Below are 15,520 nucleotides of genomic sequence, written 5' to 3'. Positions count from 1 at the left end.
CGAATGATAGTCTACATTTCCAGGCTTTTAGGAATTCATTAAAAATTTTAACCAAATTTATCTTACTAGCTTCTATAGCATCCAGTGGCATCTCTTTTTGGATATGCTTATCTTTGATTTCAGGTTTCCCTGCAAATTTAGCTCTTTGATGAATTTTAGAAACATTGCAAATTTGAAGATTATTTGGTGGTTGTTTGTTTTCTTTCTTGCTTGTCACAAAGGTGGGAATAATGTTTACATCCTAAGTGGAAACCAGAAGTTCAATGTTTTACAAAAGTTTTAGGACACTTTCATAATATACTCCTGTTTTAAAACTGCAGGTATGCCTTATTCCTTTTATTAGTTTTCCCAATGTATACATTACAGGATATTTATCATATGGTAAAATTGTCCTGGATAAAATACTGTTGCTTATCCGTCTGGTTAAGTATATCCTCAAAGTATTTTCGCTCTAATGAAGCAAGGCAGCAAAGGAAATACTTGCTCAAACTGTTGCTTTGTCTCTCCACACTCACTTTATCTCTTCTTTGTTCTCCTTCTCATTTCTTAGTCAACTTACTGTTTTTAGCACCAGCCACATATTTCTCAACTTGGACAATTTTGTAAATAATAAATTTATTTCTTATCTTCATCAGCAGGTGAGACTTACAATCAAACTCATTGTCTTATATTCAGAATATAGTCTATTAGGGATGAGTTCCAACTCTGCACTTGTTTTAGTTAATCTGTCAACAGAATTTGATAGTGTCCACTTTCTATTTAATAAGATACACATGTTTTTCCTTATGGATTCCAAAACTCCATTGTCTTTTCTCTTACCTCATGAGCTACTTCTTCTCAGTGTCACTTGTTTTGCCATTTTCCTCCAGCTCTAAATATCAAGAATCTCCAAGGATTAAAACCAGATGCTTTATCTTTACCACATATCAATCCATGAATCAACTGACTTGGACTATTTTAATGACAGAGTCCACAGATAATAATAAGCAGTTACACTAAGTACCTCACAATTTCCCTGCGTCAGGAGCTGAGCTGTGAGCAGGCAGAACCAGGGTCAAATTTAAGGTTTGATTCTCCCTTAGCAAGTAGCTTAACATCTCTGGGCTCAAGTTTCCTTATTTGCCTGGTTTTCCTCCTTTCTCACTGGCTGCTATTAAGTCTCCTTTGCTGATTCATTCTCGTTTTACCAGTCTCTTATATTGGAGTGTCCCAGGACTGAGTTCCTGGATCTCTTCTATCTGCTCTCCCTCCCTTGGTGATCTCATCTAGTCTTATGACTTTAAATACCATCTAAATACCAACAAGTTCCAAATTTATATCTCTAGCCCTGACCACTCCCTTCAACTTCAGATCCATTTATCCAACTCCCTACTTAATATCTCTATTTGGCTTTCTAATAGACATGCAGGTTTAGCATGTTCAAAATCTAGCTTCTAAATTCCTCTACCCCATATTTTCCTGTCCTGTAGTCTTTCCCAACTCAACTAAAGACAACTCTATCTTTCCATTACTTGAGTCAATAAAACTGGAGACATCTGTAGCTCCTCATAAATTTCTCTTTTGATTCATCTACAAATTTTTTAGCTCTGCTTTCAAGTTTTATCGAGAAATGCTTTCTCTATTTTTCTTACTCAAATTATCTCCCACCTTGATTGAAACTACCACCATCTCTTACTTGGATTATTGCTATAGTTTCCTAAATAGTTTCCCTGTTTTTGGCTCTTAGCATAGTCTCAAGATAGCACCCAAAGTAATTCTGTAAAAATATAAATCAGATTTTAATCATTTCTCTGCTCAAAAACCTCTAATAACTTACCATCACAGAATAAAAGCCAAACTCCGTCAGTGTCCTCTAAGACCCTATCCATCCAGCCCAGTTACCTCTAGCTTCACCTCTTCCTGTTTTCTCCTTGCTTATCTTCCTATAGCCACAGTAACCAGGCATGTTCCTTTCTCTGAGTCTTTGCACTGGGTATTCCTTCAGCCTAGAATGTTCTTCCTCCAAATATCTAAATGGTCCATTATTATCATGATCTGTTTCCCTTCCTTCAGGGCTTTATTCTAAAGTGAAGCCTCCTCCTCTATCTATCAAAGATTGTGCCCCTTCCCACCTTGACTCTTCCGGTTTCCTTGCTTTGCTTTCCTCCTCAGTATTTATCACCAGCTGTACTCGTTAGGTTAGCCTTGATTGTGTCTCAACAACAAACCCCCAAATCTCAAAGGCTTAAAAACATACAAACATATACTTTTTGCTCAATCACTTGTTTACCAGGGCCTCTGTTCTTTGTAGTCACTCAAGACCCAGGCTCCATCTGGTCAATTGCTTCCTTGCAGGACAGGAAGAACAGAGTTGGAGGGTCTGGCACCAACAATTTAACGAATTGACCTGGAAGTGGCTTATGTCCCTTTTGTGCACAACCTACTGGTGAGAATTAGTTACATGATTGTGACTAATTTCAAGAGATGGGGACATATAATTTTCATGTGCTCAGAATAATAGGGGAATCAGATATCAAGAAACAGCAGTGGTATCTACCCCATCATTTGACATGCCATATATTTGTGTGTGTGTGTGTGTGTGTGTGTTGTTTTTCTTTTTTTTTTTGAGACAGAGTCTGAGTCTTGCTCTGTCGCCCAGGCTAGAGTGCAGTGGTGTGATCTCGGCTTACTGCAACCTCCACTTCCCAGGTTCAAGCAATTCTCCCTGCCTCAGCCTCCCAAGTAGCTGGGATTACAGGTACATGCCACCGTGCCAGGCTAATTTTTGTATTTTTAGTAGAGACAGGGTTTCACCATGTTGGGCAGGCTGGTCTCGAACTCCTGACCTCAGGTGATCTGCTCACCTTGGCCTCCCAAAATGCTGGGATTACAAGTGTGAGCCCCCATGCCTGGCCTCACATACCACATGTTTTACTTATTATTTATTTATTTATCTCTTCTCACTAGAATGTAAACTCAATGAAAGTATGGCTTTTTGTTTGTTTTATTCACTGTTTGTTTTGTTCCAGCTTATGGCAGAGAGCTTTGCATATTCTAGGTGCTCAATAAATATTTGTTAAATAAATGAGTGATTGGATTTTTATAATGATTTTAAGAGAAAGAAATACCAACCTTCCTTTCAGATTTGTAGATAGATGCAAAAGATTCCCCGTGTTAATACTATTACTTCTTGTTGTATGGTAGAATTCTAATTAGAAGACATCTGTGAAATGGGAGATATAAAAATATTATCCAAACAATGGAGGATACAGGCAGAGAATAGTCTAATTTAAAATCTTATGAAGAAAAGAAACACATAAGTCAAACATCTAATATGGCTGCCACTATATTTAATAGTTGCTAAATGCATGGAAATCATCCAATATCATTTGCGGGGCAAAAAAGTAGTCCCAATGAACATGTTGTAAAGGGAAACTGAATCAGCAGTCATTTGTGAAAGTATTCATCTTCACTTGTTAAAAAGTCCACCCAGCTCTGTGCCTTGCCCTGCTCTGATGATGCTATTGAGACACCCGTCTGACATGCATGGAGTATTGTACTTGGATCTCTGTCAGGGACAGGACCGTGTTCTTTTCTTGGATCCAGTCTGTTCTTTTACTGAGCAGACAGCAAGCCCCTCATGCTAGAAATATGCAGCTGGGATTCTCCACATCAAAACTTCCACTTCTGTCTGATGACACACGTGCTGACTGCTCTGTGTGGTTATGGAATGCCTTTGCTGACTTTATAAGAAGAGACATGTCTTACTTTCCCTGCCCAATCTCTTGCCAGTTGAGCTTTATGATTCTGTAAAAAAAAAAAAAAAAGACAAAATTTAAAACATTAAAGGGATGATAAACACGTTTACTTTTGCCCTGGGCTTGGTGGTAACATGCTGTTTCTTGATAATTATGAGAGCTGCTAATAGGCATTTTCCATGTATGCTTTTATGTCTTGTGGATCTATGTGACAGTTTATCTGGTGCCTTAGTTGGGGCCCAGAATTGTAGAGGAAAAGGTTTCACCACCCCATTAGTAATAATGCAGATGGACTAATCCATTGCCACTCAAACAAGATTTTCACGCTAAGATTATCTACCAAGATCATCCATGTGTGATGTAAAGGTCTGTGGAACTGTTTGGATCTAGGTTGGTCTCATTCCACCTGTTTTTGAAGGGCATGGCTGAGACTTATATTGTAAAGTACCTGTCATTCTTAACATAGTCAGTTTATTGCTACTTTATTTATTTAAATAAATTATAACAGCAAAGGATAGAGGAAATGGATAAGGAATGAGGAAAGGCTGCCAGAGAACGGCTATTTTAAAAATAAATGTACTGAAGGAAGGGCATGTACGTGAAAATAAGCTTTAAATTGATTAGAAGGGATTTCGTGACTGATAGTGAGCCAGTGAAATTCTATCCAAAGGGTAATTCCAAGATTTCATGATTCCCAGCCTTCTTTGTCCTTGTTTATAATTTTACCAAAAGAAAAAATTGGAGTTGTTGTCTTTTTGGTCTGAAGTTAATGCTTCCTGTTTGTATTGCTGATTCCAAGTTTTGGGTTATTATGCCACATTAGAAAATAGCAATAAGTCTTTCATATGACCATTGAATTATTTCTAAATAATTAAAAGATAAATTAATAATAATTAAAAGGTAAATATCTCATGTATATTTCTGAATGCTGTGTTTGAGAGGAAATGTTCTGATGAGCACCAGAAATATAATGCCTAGAGGTCACTGTATCTGGATCTTTGTTACACGTAGTAGTGTTTGGGAGTGAGAAAGACAGTTCATCCTAAGAGCTAATCTACAGTCTGGCCCCAAGAGGGAGGGAGAATAGTTACAATTAATTTTAAGTTTCTCCCAACTCTGAGTTTCCAAGTATCTATGAGCATGATCCTTTCTTTTTAATCAAACTGGTCTATTTGCTTTTTTAAATTTTGTTCAGGGTTTGCAGTTCAACATGAGCTTCTTGCTACTACCATTTTTTACCTGGAACATTCTTTCAAGTCCTGCCTTTTATTTGACTCTTATTTTCAAAGCTAAGCTGAAGTCTCACCTTCTCCATGAACCTTTGCCTAGAGAATAATATCCACTCCCTCAAAATTCAAGAAATGTAAAGCATTGCTTTGTATGACAATTGTCTCTGTGTCTGGTAATCTCTTTGAGGTAAAAAAAAAAAATAGTATTTCTTTCTCCGAGAAGTGTTCCTAACAGTATCTTCTTACATGCCTCAGAAAAATCCTTATTTTCCTTTGCAAATGTAATTTTTTGCATATAGCTCTTATCGTGTGTCAGAGTTAACTCCTGGAGATCAGTATCCCTCACTACTGATGTGTGATGTAGTATCTTACTCATTTTTGCATACACGCTATTTAGCCTGTGCCTATGACATTATTTTGTGATAGTCTATTTTTTCTTCATTTATGAGTATAGCCTTATTCTGACCTTTATTCTGTGAGCATTAAGGAGTCACGTGCTGTTTTTGTCCAGCAGGGGCAGAGGAAAGAGATAACGTAACAAAGTAGTATTGCACAGTGATTAACCCAGAAATAGTGGGAAGGGTGGATTGGAAAGGTAATGAGGTTGGTAATTATAAAAATGGAAGACTGGCTGGTCTTTTCAGGCCAAGCCTTTGGATATTATGTAGGCACAGGAGACAAAATTGCCTAGTGTTTGAAGCCCAGAAATGCATTTACCCAAAAATGAATGAGCCCATCCTACATGGGTTTGGAAGAAGTATATTCGAAAAGTGAAAAGAATCAAAGATGACATCAAGAGGATGCAGGATGAAGTTTTAGAAGCTAGAAATGCAAAGAGAGAGTCAAAGAGTGGATAAAATAGAGCAAGTAAACAGCTCAGGGGAGCTAGGTGGAATTTTATAGAAATAAAAGGAAAGATGGTATAGCAACTTCATCTAGAATACATAAAAGAGAAACAAGCAATTCCAAGTTGAGATGGTTTTGCATTTATGTCCTCAGTGTCTTAGTGCTTTGCTGATGGGCCTCTTCCTAAAAATACTTTTCTTTTTTTAATGTGTCTTCTTTACAATTCTATTTTTTTGTTTATGAAAATATGGAACACTTCACGAATTTGTGTGTCATCCTTGCGCAAGAGCCATGCTAACCATCTCTGTATACATCCAACTTTAGTATATGTGCTGCCGAAGCCAGCACAATTTTCTTAAATCATAAAATACCTATTTGCTTCTTTTAATTTAAATGAAATCTAAATGTTTTGTGTACATATTAATAGATCAAATAGCATATTCCATGGTATTTTTATACCAAATTACAATTAGAGTGTTTAATTTTTCTCTAGTACAAAAGATGCAGTATATAGTACATATACAAGGCGAACATCATTTTCTTATTATTTATTTTTAATTAACAAAAATCATATATGTTTATGGCATACAACATGATGTTTTGAAATATGTATACATTGTAGAATGGCTAAATCAAGCTAATTCACTAAGCTAATTGCTTCACATGACATTTTTTGTATCTTAAAATCTACTTTTAGCAATTTTCAAGTATACTTGAATTGTTATTAACTATATTGTTATTAACTATAGTCACTATGTTGTACAGTATGTATTGTGAACTTAAAATGTTTCTTGAGATGAATTGATCTGGAAGGGAGATAGTTTTGGCCAAAATTTAAGGAATTATTTGTAGACAAGAGATAAAAATGCCTTTTCCCCTTAGAGATCAGAATATTAGCAGGAGGAGCTGGGATTTTATTCAACTGTGTACAAATGGGGTGAACTAGAGTTAATAAACAGTGATCTTGTTGGGTGGGGCTAAGAAAGAAGGTGAGATAGGAATTGCTGGAAAACACTGACTTATTTACAACTCATTGCAAGTAATTCAAATGAAACCATAACCTACATATGGTTTGTCCTTAAGAATGTCTTCTATTATAATAAAATTTTGGGCTCAAGATAACCTGCACCAAAGTGGTCAAGGAGAAGGAAAAGAAGAAAACTCACTCTTTAATTAGAAGTTTAGCCTTTCAGAAGAGAACCACTGCTCCAAGTTCTCAGGATGGTAATGAAGCAAAGTCATAGGCATCCTTGCATTTGGACTTCTCCATGTTTTATGCAGGTTTTGGAGCAAGGTGTATATAAAACCTGACTCCTCAAGTGTGACTTGGGAGCCTAGGACTGTGACACATCATGGATGGTAGAGAAGTAAACTGGTTTTGAGGAAGATAATGATGGTTGGAGCCTGATCGCATCAACAAAAGTGTCAGTGGTTCACAAAGCTTGTAGGACTGGAACCAAATAAGTATCCAGAAATAGAGGTTCAGATATCAGAATTAGCTAAGCTACTTACTAGTTAGCAGCTAAGTTATGATTGAAGCCTTAATTGTAAAGCAGTTCTCTAAAGGAGCAAAAGACAGAAACTTTGTGAATTGCCATGTTATGAGGGCCAGAGGAGGAATAGAAGTAAGGGAGAGAGATGGAAATTTCATGGAAAATGAGAATTAGGATACCACTGTGTCACAGAGTAAAATCAAGATGTAGGGGGAGGTGGGGCAAAGGGTGCTCACACACGTGCATACACATGTGAGGGCAGATGCATTAGGGTGGTCAGAGGTCTGCAGTGCTAGAGAGAAGTTATGGGAAATGAGAACTTCAGACCAATGTCTGAAACATGGGATTCTCCAGTCTGCACTAGACTTGTCTCAGACATTTTTAGAATCATTAAAATCATTGAAATTATTCTAATGCTGGTGTGGGAAATAATAGATATTTTGTTACTCTCCGGTGAACAGTTAGTGTGGCAGATGAATGTTAAGAATTAGTCCACATTGTTCTTTTGAGAGGTTTTGGGCGCATCTTATCCTCAGTTGACTTTAGTGTGCTGGGATTAATGTAATGTTCCCTGGGCACGTGGCCTCAGCCCCATAAAACAGGTTGTCCCATTACTGTGAATGACTAGTATGAGATGCCTGGACGAGGATGGACACCACAGAGATCAAGTACATGCATATGATGATTAGAGCCCTTAGAAATAACTCTCCACTCAGAAGAAAGATTTCCTTGTGGAAATGATATGAAATGCCGTTAGATATTTGTAATCTTATATTAATTTTTAAAAGAGAGTAGATGAAAAGAGTGTTTGACCAGCAAGAGATGTTGATAGTCTACACCTTATATAATATCATGTAGAATGAATTATCACAGATATCAACACCTCGACCTTCATCTTTACTTTTCTTCAGTCTGAAATTTCCTTCTTCCTGTTCTCTGGACAAGTCCTTCTTGACATTCAAGACCCAGATCAGATGCCACTTCTTCTGTGATACCATTCCTGACTCACCCACTTCTAACTAGTCAGTGCTCCTCTGAATTACCTCTGCATGCGGGTCCCTCCTCTATGTAGAATTTGTTGAGTGCATTGAGTAATAACTTACGAGTCTACATCCTCCAGTACAGTACAGTTTATTTGAAGAGACTCATTTGTTTATTATAGTATTAATTCCTATCAAGCATAATATTTTCCATTTTAAAAAACTATTGTATGTGTTTGTTCATTCATTCAAAACATATTAATTGAATATCCGTTCTCTGCCAGGCACCGTGCTAGGGACAGTATCCTTATATAGCTTATAGTCTGCATATAAACAGCATCTATATAGAATGAATTTTTGGTTGGAAGACAAGGAATGTTAAAAACTCAAAGTACACTGAAGTGAAAAAGAACCCAAGGATAAAGTCAGATCAAAAACAACCCTTACTGAGCTGCACAGTTCAGGAACTGCTTTTCACAATCTGTTTTACTTAATCTTCCCATCAATTCTGAGAGAGTTCTATGATTAATACTACTTTACAGGAGAAAAGGTGACATTTGGATAGTAAGTGAATTATCCATATAACAGTTGAACAAAAGGGCAATTGTGGGTTTAATTTGGGACTTGAACACAGGTTTTCCAACTCCAAACCCTGTGTGTGGCCCATTATGTTCCACTATACAGTCCTCCTTCTTCAAAACGCCACTCCTTACAGGATCAGATGAGGAATCTCAAGATCATGGAAATATCAGTGCTTCCATAGCCAAAAATTTTAGCAATAATCTCACAAACAATACAATGAGCTTATCTAATTGTAATATGGATTCAATGTAACAGATCTCAAATATGATTTTAAAAAACTGAGCTCGAACTTTATAAGATCAATACCTTATCCCAAAAACGAATACCAAATTTCACCAAAATAAATTCAATTGTTGGCCAGGCAAGGTGGCTCATGCCTGTAATCCCAGCAACTTTTGAGGCCAAGGTGGGCAGATCCCTTGAGGCCAATTGTCCGAGACCAGCCTGATCAACGTGGCGAAACTCCATTTCTACTAAAAATAACAACGACAACAACAAAGAGCCATGCATGGTGTTGTACACCTGTAGTCCTAGCTACTTGGGAGACTGAGGCACGAGAATTGCTTGAGCCTGTAAGGCAGAAGCTGCAGTGAGCCAAGATCGCACCACTGCACTCCAGCCTGTGACAGAGCGAGGGTCTGTCTCAACAATAAATAAATAAATAAAAACTTCAATTGTGAATTTATTGAGATGAACGTTAAACTGTGCCAACTCACTGAGATGATATAGGGTCAGTTTACCTACTATCAAAGAAAATTCCCAATGAATTAATTGAAAGACAGTAGTGTCATTAAAAATAAAGATATAAAGCTATATTTTTATTGAAGAAAATGCAGGTTATGGAACAGCACTTGGAGTATAACCTTATTTTTGCAGACTGTAATGTATTATTCCCAGGAAAAACTATCTGGAAGAACATATAAAAATGTTTACAGAAGATTTATCTGCATATTAAATGAATAATTTTTTTAAAATATTCTCTTTTCCAACTCTCTTAAATTTCTTATTAAAATGAATGTGTACAAGTTGAGTATCCCAAATGCTCAAAGGAAATGCTCATTAGAGCATTTTGGATTTTGAATGTTTGGATTTGTGATGCTCAACCAGTATAATGCAAATATTCCAAAATCCTAAAAAATTCTGAAATTTGTAAAATGTCTGGTCCCAAACATTTAGGATAAAGGATACTCAACCAGTATTATTTGTATAATTTTTTAAGTTAAAAAGTGAATGCAGGGACTATTATTGGGGTAGAGGAAAGGGAGATGAAAATGTGCCACCAGCCTGGGAGGGAAGTGAAATGAGTGATTTGGGAAAGACAGAAGTATTCATATAGTAAGTTGTAAGCAGTTTAATTCTCAGGCTGTCTCTGCCAATTGCGGCAATTAAACTGCAATTGCTTTGTTTTCATCAAGCTTTTGGCTAAAAACAGAATTAATAACAACTGATTTTAGTAACACATTCTGTTTGCAGTAAGGACTTGTATGGATCGAATTCCATTTAAACTATAATCTAGTTGTAAAATATGTTTGGCACTTTTCGTTTTAAAAATAGCATTTTTTTCTACTGAAATCAAATCTTGTTCTGAGCATTTGAGCTGCTTGTTGCTAAGAACTTGTGAGGCAACTTTTCTACCATGTGGACTTATTTTTAATCATCTAAGATTTGAATTTTGTATTATTCATTTCTGAGAAGTTTGGCTCGTGTGTAGCTTCGTAGGGAAAAACAATTTAGCTTTGCTTCTAACGCATATTTTAATGTATTCTACCAGGGCCCTGCATGATCTGACCCCCTGTCCTCTATAGCTTCCCTGCATACTCCTTAACCCATTATATCCCACCAGACTGACTTTGTTTAGGATCTTTAAATCCATCATCTACTTCCTCCCTCAGCACCTTTGCTCATGCTATTCCTTATGTCTGAGAATGCTGTTCCTGCCCTCCCTCTTCACCCAATATGCACACTTAAACGATGGCTGACTCATTCCTACCCATTCATTAAATGTGTTACCTCTTCAGATCACAGCAGTTATGGAGCTATTGAAGGTTTGGGCACCTCAGTCCCGCAATCTTTGATTTTCCCTCTAGTGTTCCCTTGGGTCTATTTCCTGCTACCAATAAATTGCCTTATCCATCACTCTTTATCTTTTTTTTCTCAGCTTCATAGTTTTTGTTACCTAACAGTTTACTATCTCAACTTCAACTTACTCCATTCCCTTATTCTGTCTCCTGGCCTCTCTTTCTTACCATTTAAATTAATTTATTTCACACTGGGGAATAGTATAACCAGTGGGAATTACTATATTCATATTTGCAGTGTCTAAGGAACAATTCCCCATAGGCAGTATTTGGACTACTCAAAGGACAATCACATCTCTTCACTTCCAAGTTCGGAGTTTTGAGTGAAGTGGGGAAATTCATTGTAGCTCCTAGGTTTAAAATACAAGAAAAAAAAATTTGCCTGATAAAAAGTTGTGAGACAGCCTTCCTTCTTATTTCTGCAATTTAAAGTCAGGAAGATTTTTTTTCAAATGGATTCATTCAGTTAGATTTTGCGAACATTGGCTAAATGTTATAAAATTCTATTTTAAGCACCTAGTCTTAAGCTTGGGCCACACCCACTAGATGAGGAAATTTTAATAATGTCAGCCTAGTAGGCAATGATGCCAAGCCACTTTGACTTTCTTTTTCTCACCTAGTAAAGCTCAAATACGACATTAATAGCAAACCATCAGAGATGTTATTAATGAGATATATCAGGTATGTGCATAATTCAAAATTTCAATATTTTATTAATATTGAAAAACATTTTAGACACTCAAAATGTTTTAATTATTACCGTAAAAATGACAAATATTGTCAAAATAGTAATAAATCCCTAGTCAGGAAAGATAGCTATTTATTTTCATAGAAAAACCCAACTGAAGCATTTGGTTACAAGGCAAAATGTACACGTAATTTCATTTTAATTTTAAGTACAAATAAAGTTAATGTCTTCAGGACTGATTAATTTCATGGTGAACAAATATTCACATAATTAGTATAGCCTAAACTATTCTTAAAACTGGAATGACTGGAGATTGAAAGACAACTCAGTAATTTATTCTGCTTCAAATTCAAACTCATTTCTTTTCTTTTTTTTTTTTTTTTTTTTTTGAAACGGAGTTTCGCTCTTGTTGCCCAGGCTGGAGTGCAATGGCACGATCTGGGCTCACCACAACCTCTGCCTCCTGGGTTCAAGTGATTCTCCTGCCTCAGCCTCCCAAGCAGCTGAGATTACAGGCATGCACCACCACGCCCAGTTAATTTGGTATTTTTAGTAGAGATAGGGTTTCTCCATGTTGGTCAGGCTGGTCTCAAACTCCCGATCTCTGGTGATCTGCCCACCTTGGCTTCCCAAAGTGCTGGAATTACAGGTGTGAGCCACCACACCCAGCCTTCAAACTCATTTCGAACAATGTCAATGGTCATTGTATTGTTTTGCAAAAAGTGTATTTCTTGTTTTCTGGATAAATTTGGAATCACAATAATTATTATAACAAAATAAGTGATCTCATCTTTTTTTTTTTTTTTTTTTTTTTTGAGATAGAGTCTTGCTCTGTCACCCAAGCTGGAGTGTGTGGCATGATCTTGGCTCACCTCAGCCTCTGCCTCCCAGGTTCAAGCAATTCTCCTGCCTCAGCTTCCTGAGTAGCTGTGATTACAGGCGCATGTCACTATGCTTGACTAATTTTTGCATTTTTAGTAGAGACAGGGTTTCACCATGTTGCCCAGGCTGGTCTCGAATGCCTGACCTCAGGTGATCTGCCCACCTTGTCCTCCCAAAGTGCTGGGATTGCAGGCATGAGCCACCATGCTCGGCCAATCTCATCTTCCTTAATGACTAAAGATAGAAATCCCAGGGCTTAAAATAATTAATTTTATTATCTAACGTATATTTAGTGACATTGATAAAACAAGACAGCTCATTTTCTGGATGATCACAATTTGGAGTGGTCCTCAAGCAAGAGAAATATTCACAATCTTAGCAATTAATATAAAACTGGAAAAGTTTGGGAGTTTCTTAATAAATTATGCATAAACTTACCGTATGACTGAACAGTTTTACACCTACATATTTACCTCCCAAAACTAAAAATATATGTTCACACAAAGACTTGTACATGAAATTTTATAGCAGCACTATTCATAGCTAAAACTGGAAACAATCCAAATATTTGATGAATATTTGGATTGAATAAATAAAATGTGATATATTCATAAAATTCTATTTAGCAAATAAAAGGACTGAACTAGTGATACAGCATGGATGGATGAGTCTCATAAAAATGATGCTGAATGAAAGAAGCCAGGTGTGAAGAGAACATGTCATGTAAGTCCATTTATATTTAATTACCAGAAAAGCAGAAAGTAGACCAGTGGTTGCCTAGAGCTAAGGGTGGGAACAGAGAGATTTACTATTAATGGGTAAAATGGAATGTTTTAGAGTAATGGAAATGTTCTGAATATGGATTATGATAGATTTAGTAAATTACATAAATTTAGCAACTTCTGTGAGTTTGAGCTATAAAATCATTGAGCTGTATACTTACAATGGGAGAATTTTATGATATATGAATTATATCTCACTAGAGCTGTTAAAAATTATATGTGACAGTCACATATATTTCTTCCATATGCTCGTGAAAATATTTGTTCCTTTTTTTTTTATATTTGAAGTACGATTGGGGAGACCTGTGAAAAAATTATCTGGAAATTATTAGTGTTTCCTTAAAAAATTATTTTCTGATTTATTTGGATTTTCTTGCACTTTAGTAGGAAGATAGTATTTTTTCTGGATGAGATGTTAGAGACACTTTTGAGTATTAGATTGAGAATGAATTTGAGATTCCTCAAAATATTTTACAGAGGAGAAAAATGAGGCTTAGAGAAGACAGCCGACCTAAAGTCAAACACAATTAAAAGCCAAGTTGATCTCAGAACCCCTCCTGCTTCTTCCACAACATGTTATTAATAATATGAGATGCCCACAGTGGAGTTGAGAGCAAATGGCCTTTCTTAGAGCCTCCTGACATCTCATGGCCACTCAGCCTTAGTATATGAGGCCACTTGGCCATATTCTCAGGATAAGTTTAGCCATTTCCCTGCAGTCTTTAGAAGACTTTTGATGCTGTGAAATCTCCAAATGAACAAGTATATACCATCAGTACTGGGTAATTATGAACTAAACAAATTACAAACAATTCATGAAGATGCCAAATGTCTAAGCAAAGATGGCGGATAAAACCATTGGTTCCAGTTTCATCTCATGTTTTTTATTTGCAAAACTTTAAAAAATCAGATTTATTTAAGAAAGCTGTGTGATTTTTTTGACAATGTTTTTACAAGATGGCAAGATTTTCATTTTTTATCAAGAGTATTTTCAATTTGCTCCCTGGAACAGTGTTTTGCAATAGAAATATGTAATCTTGTACATGCAGGATGTTTTAATATTGGTAGAAGTAACATTTTCTGCTTTGTCCTGTAAATAATCACTCTGATTAAACTTAACCTCTATTTGGCCAAAGGAATTTAATGAGTGCCCAAACTGGAGTTATCAAGAGAAGAAAAGAAAAAGAAGTATGAGTCCTTTTGGAAAATTACTCAGAGTAATATTAATTTAAATGATATATTTTCTATTTTTTGATACCTGATCACTCTGAGAATTGTAAGGACAGGATTTTTAAAAATTAAAAACAGTTAAACTTATCTACTTTCATCTTCATGAAAATCATTCTTTGACATAAGAAAGTCAATATTACACTTAATTGTCAAAAGAGGCTCATGCCTGGCATTCTCTCAGCTGGGAGTGAGAGGGAAAGGTGTCAGAGACCTTGAGTATCAGTGTCCAGTATTTAGCTTTTCAGTGAAGATGAAGTCATTATATGGTTTTATCTGCGCTTACTACTAAGAAGTTAGTTAAGTGTAGTAATTGTCTATTATAAATAGAAGAGTTGATAGTTTTGTTTCCCTGGTTAATAGCATTATAAGTAAATAATCTGGAAAATTAGAAATATACATATATAATTTCACTTTTTCTTGGAAAAAATTTTATCATCATATAATCAAACATTTTAAAAATAGTACAATCAAAAGAGGCTGATTATGAAGACAACTGGAAGATGTAAAAATGTTGGCTTTAATAACTATCTGAATACTACTGTGACAATAACAACAAAAAGCTACTGATGCATGCAACAAAACTGATATATCATCAAGACATTTTAAGTGCAAGAGACCTTACATGAAAGACTACATACTGTGTGATTTTATTTAATCGAAGAGTCTAGAACAGGCAAACTAATCTATGATATTAAAATTAAGAACAATAGTCCCTGGGAGGATGTGGTGGGAATGAACTGGGAAGGGGCATGAGGAAATTTTCTGGGTTGATGATGATATTATAAATCTTGATAAAGGTTTGGGTTACACAGATGTATGGCATTTGGGGAAAACAGTAATGTATAGTTAAGATTTATGTATTTCATTGTACCTAAATTTTATCTCAAAAGAAAAATATAAATAAATATTAAACTTTAGTTAATGGCATGCATACTGAAGTGTTTGGGGGTGAAGAGTACTGAAATTCAGTTGACATGGAAATTAATTAAAAAT

At 35.9% G+C, this 15,520-nt stretch overlaps 1 protein-coding gene and 1 non-coding gene across 51 annotated transcripts in view; one reads left to right on the top strand and one right to left on the bottom strand.

The window, feature by feature from the left end:
• Positions 1-15,520, top strand: part of ABI3BP (ABI family member 3 binding protein) — a 244,175-nt gene that overhangs the window by 34,370 nt on the left and 194,285 nt on the right. The gene's annotated exons all lie outside the window — the stretch shown is intronic.
• Positions 6,054-6,160, bottom strand: LOC112208728 (U6 spliceosomal RNA). The gene has a single exon (XR_002943305.1). It is a non-coding gene; the product is annotated as a U6 spliceosomal RNA (small nuclear RNA).

Source organism: Pan troglodytes, chromosome 2 (assembly GCF_028858775.2).
Source record: "Pan troglodytes isolate AG18354 chromosome 2, NHGRI_mPanTro3-v2.0_pri, whole genome shotgun sequence".
NCBI classification, from domain to species: Eukaryota; Metazoa; Chordata; class Mammalia; order Primates; family Hominidae; genus Pan; species Pan troglodytes.
The sequence above is the reverse complement of the archived record's forward strand: the minus strand, read 5'-3'. Positions and strand labels throughout refer to the sequence as shown.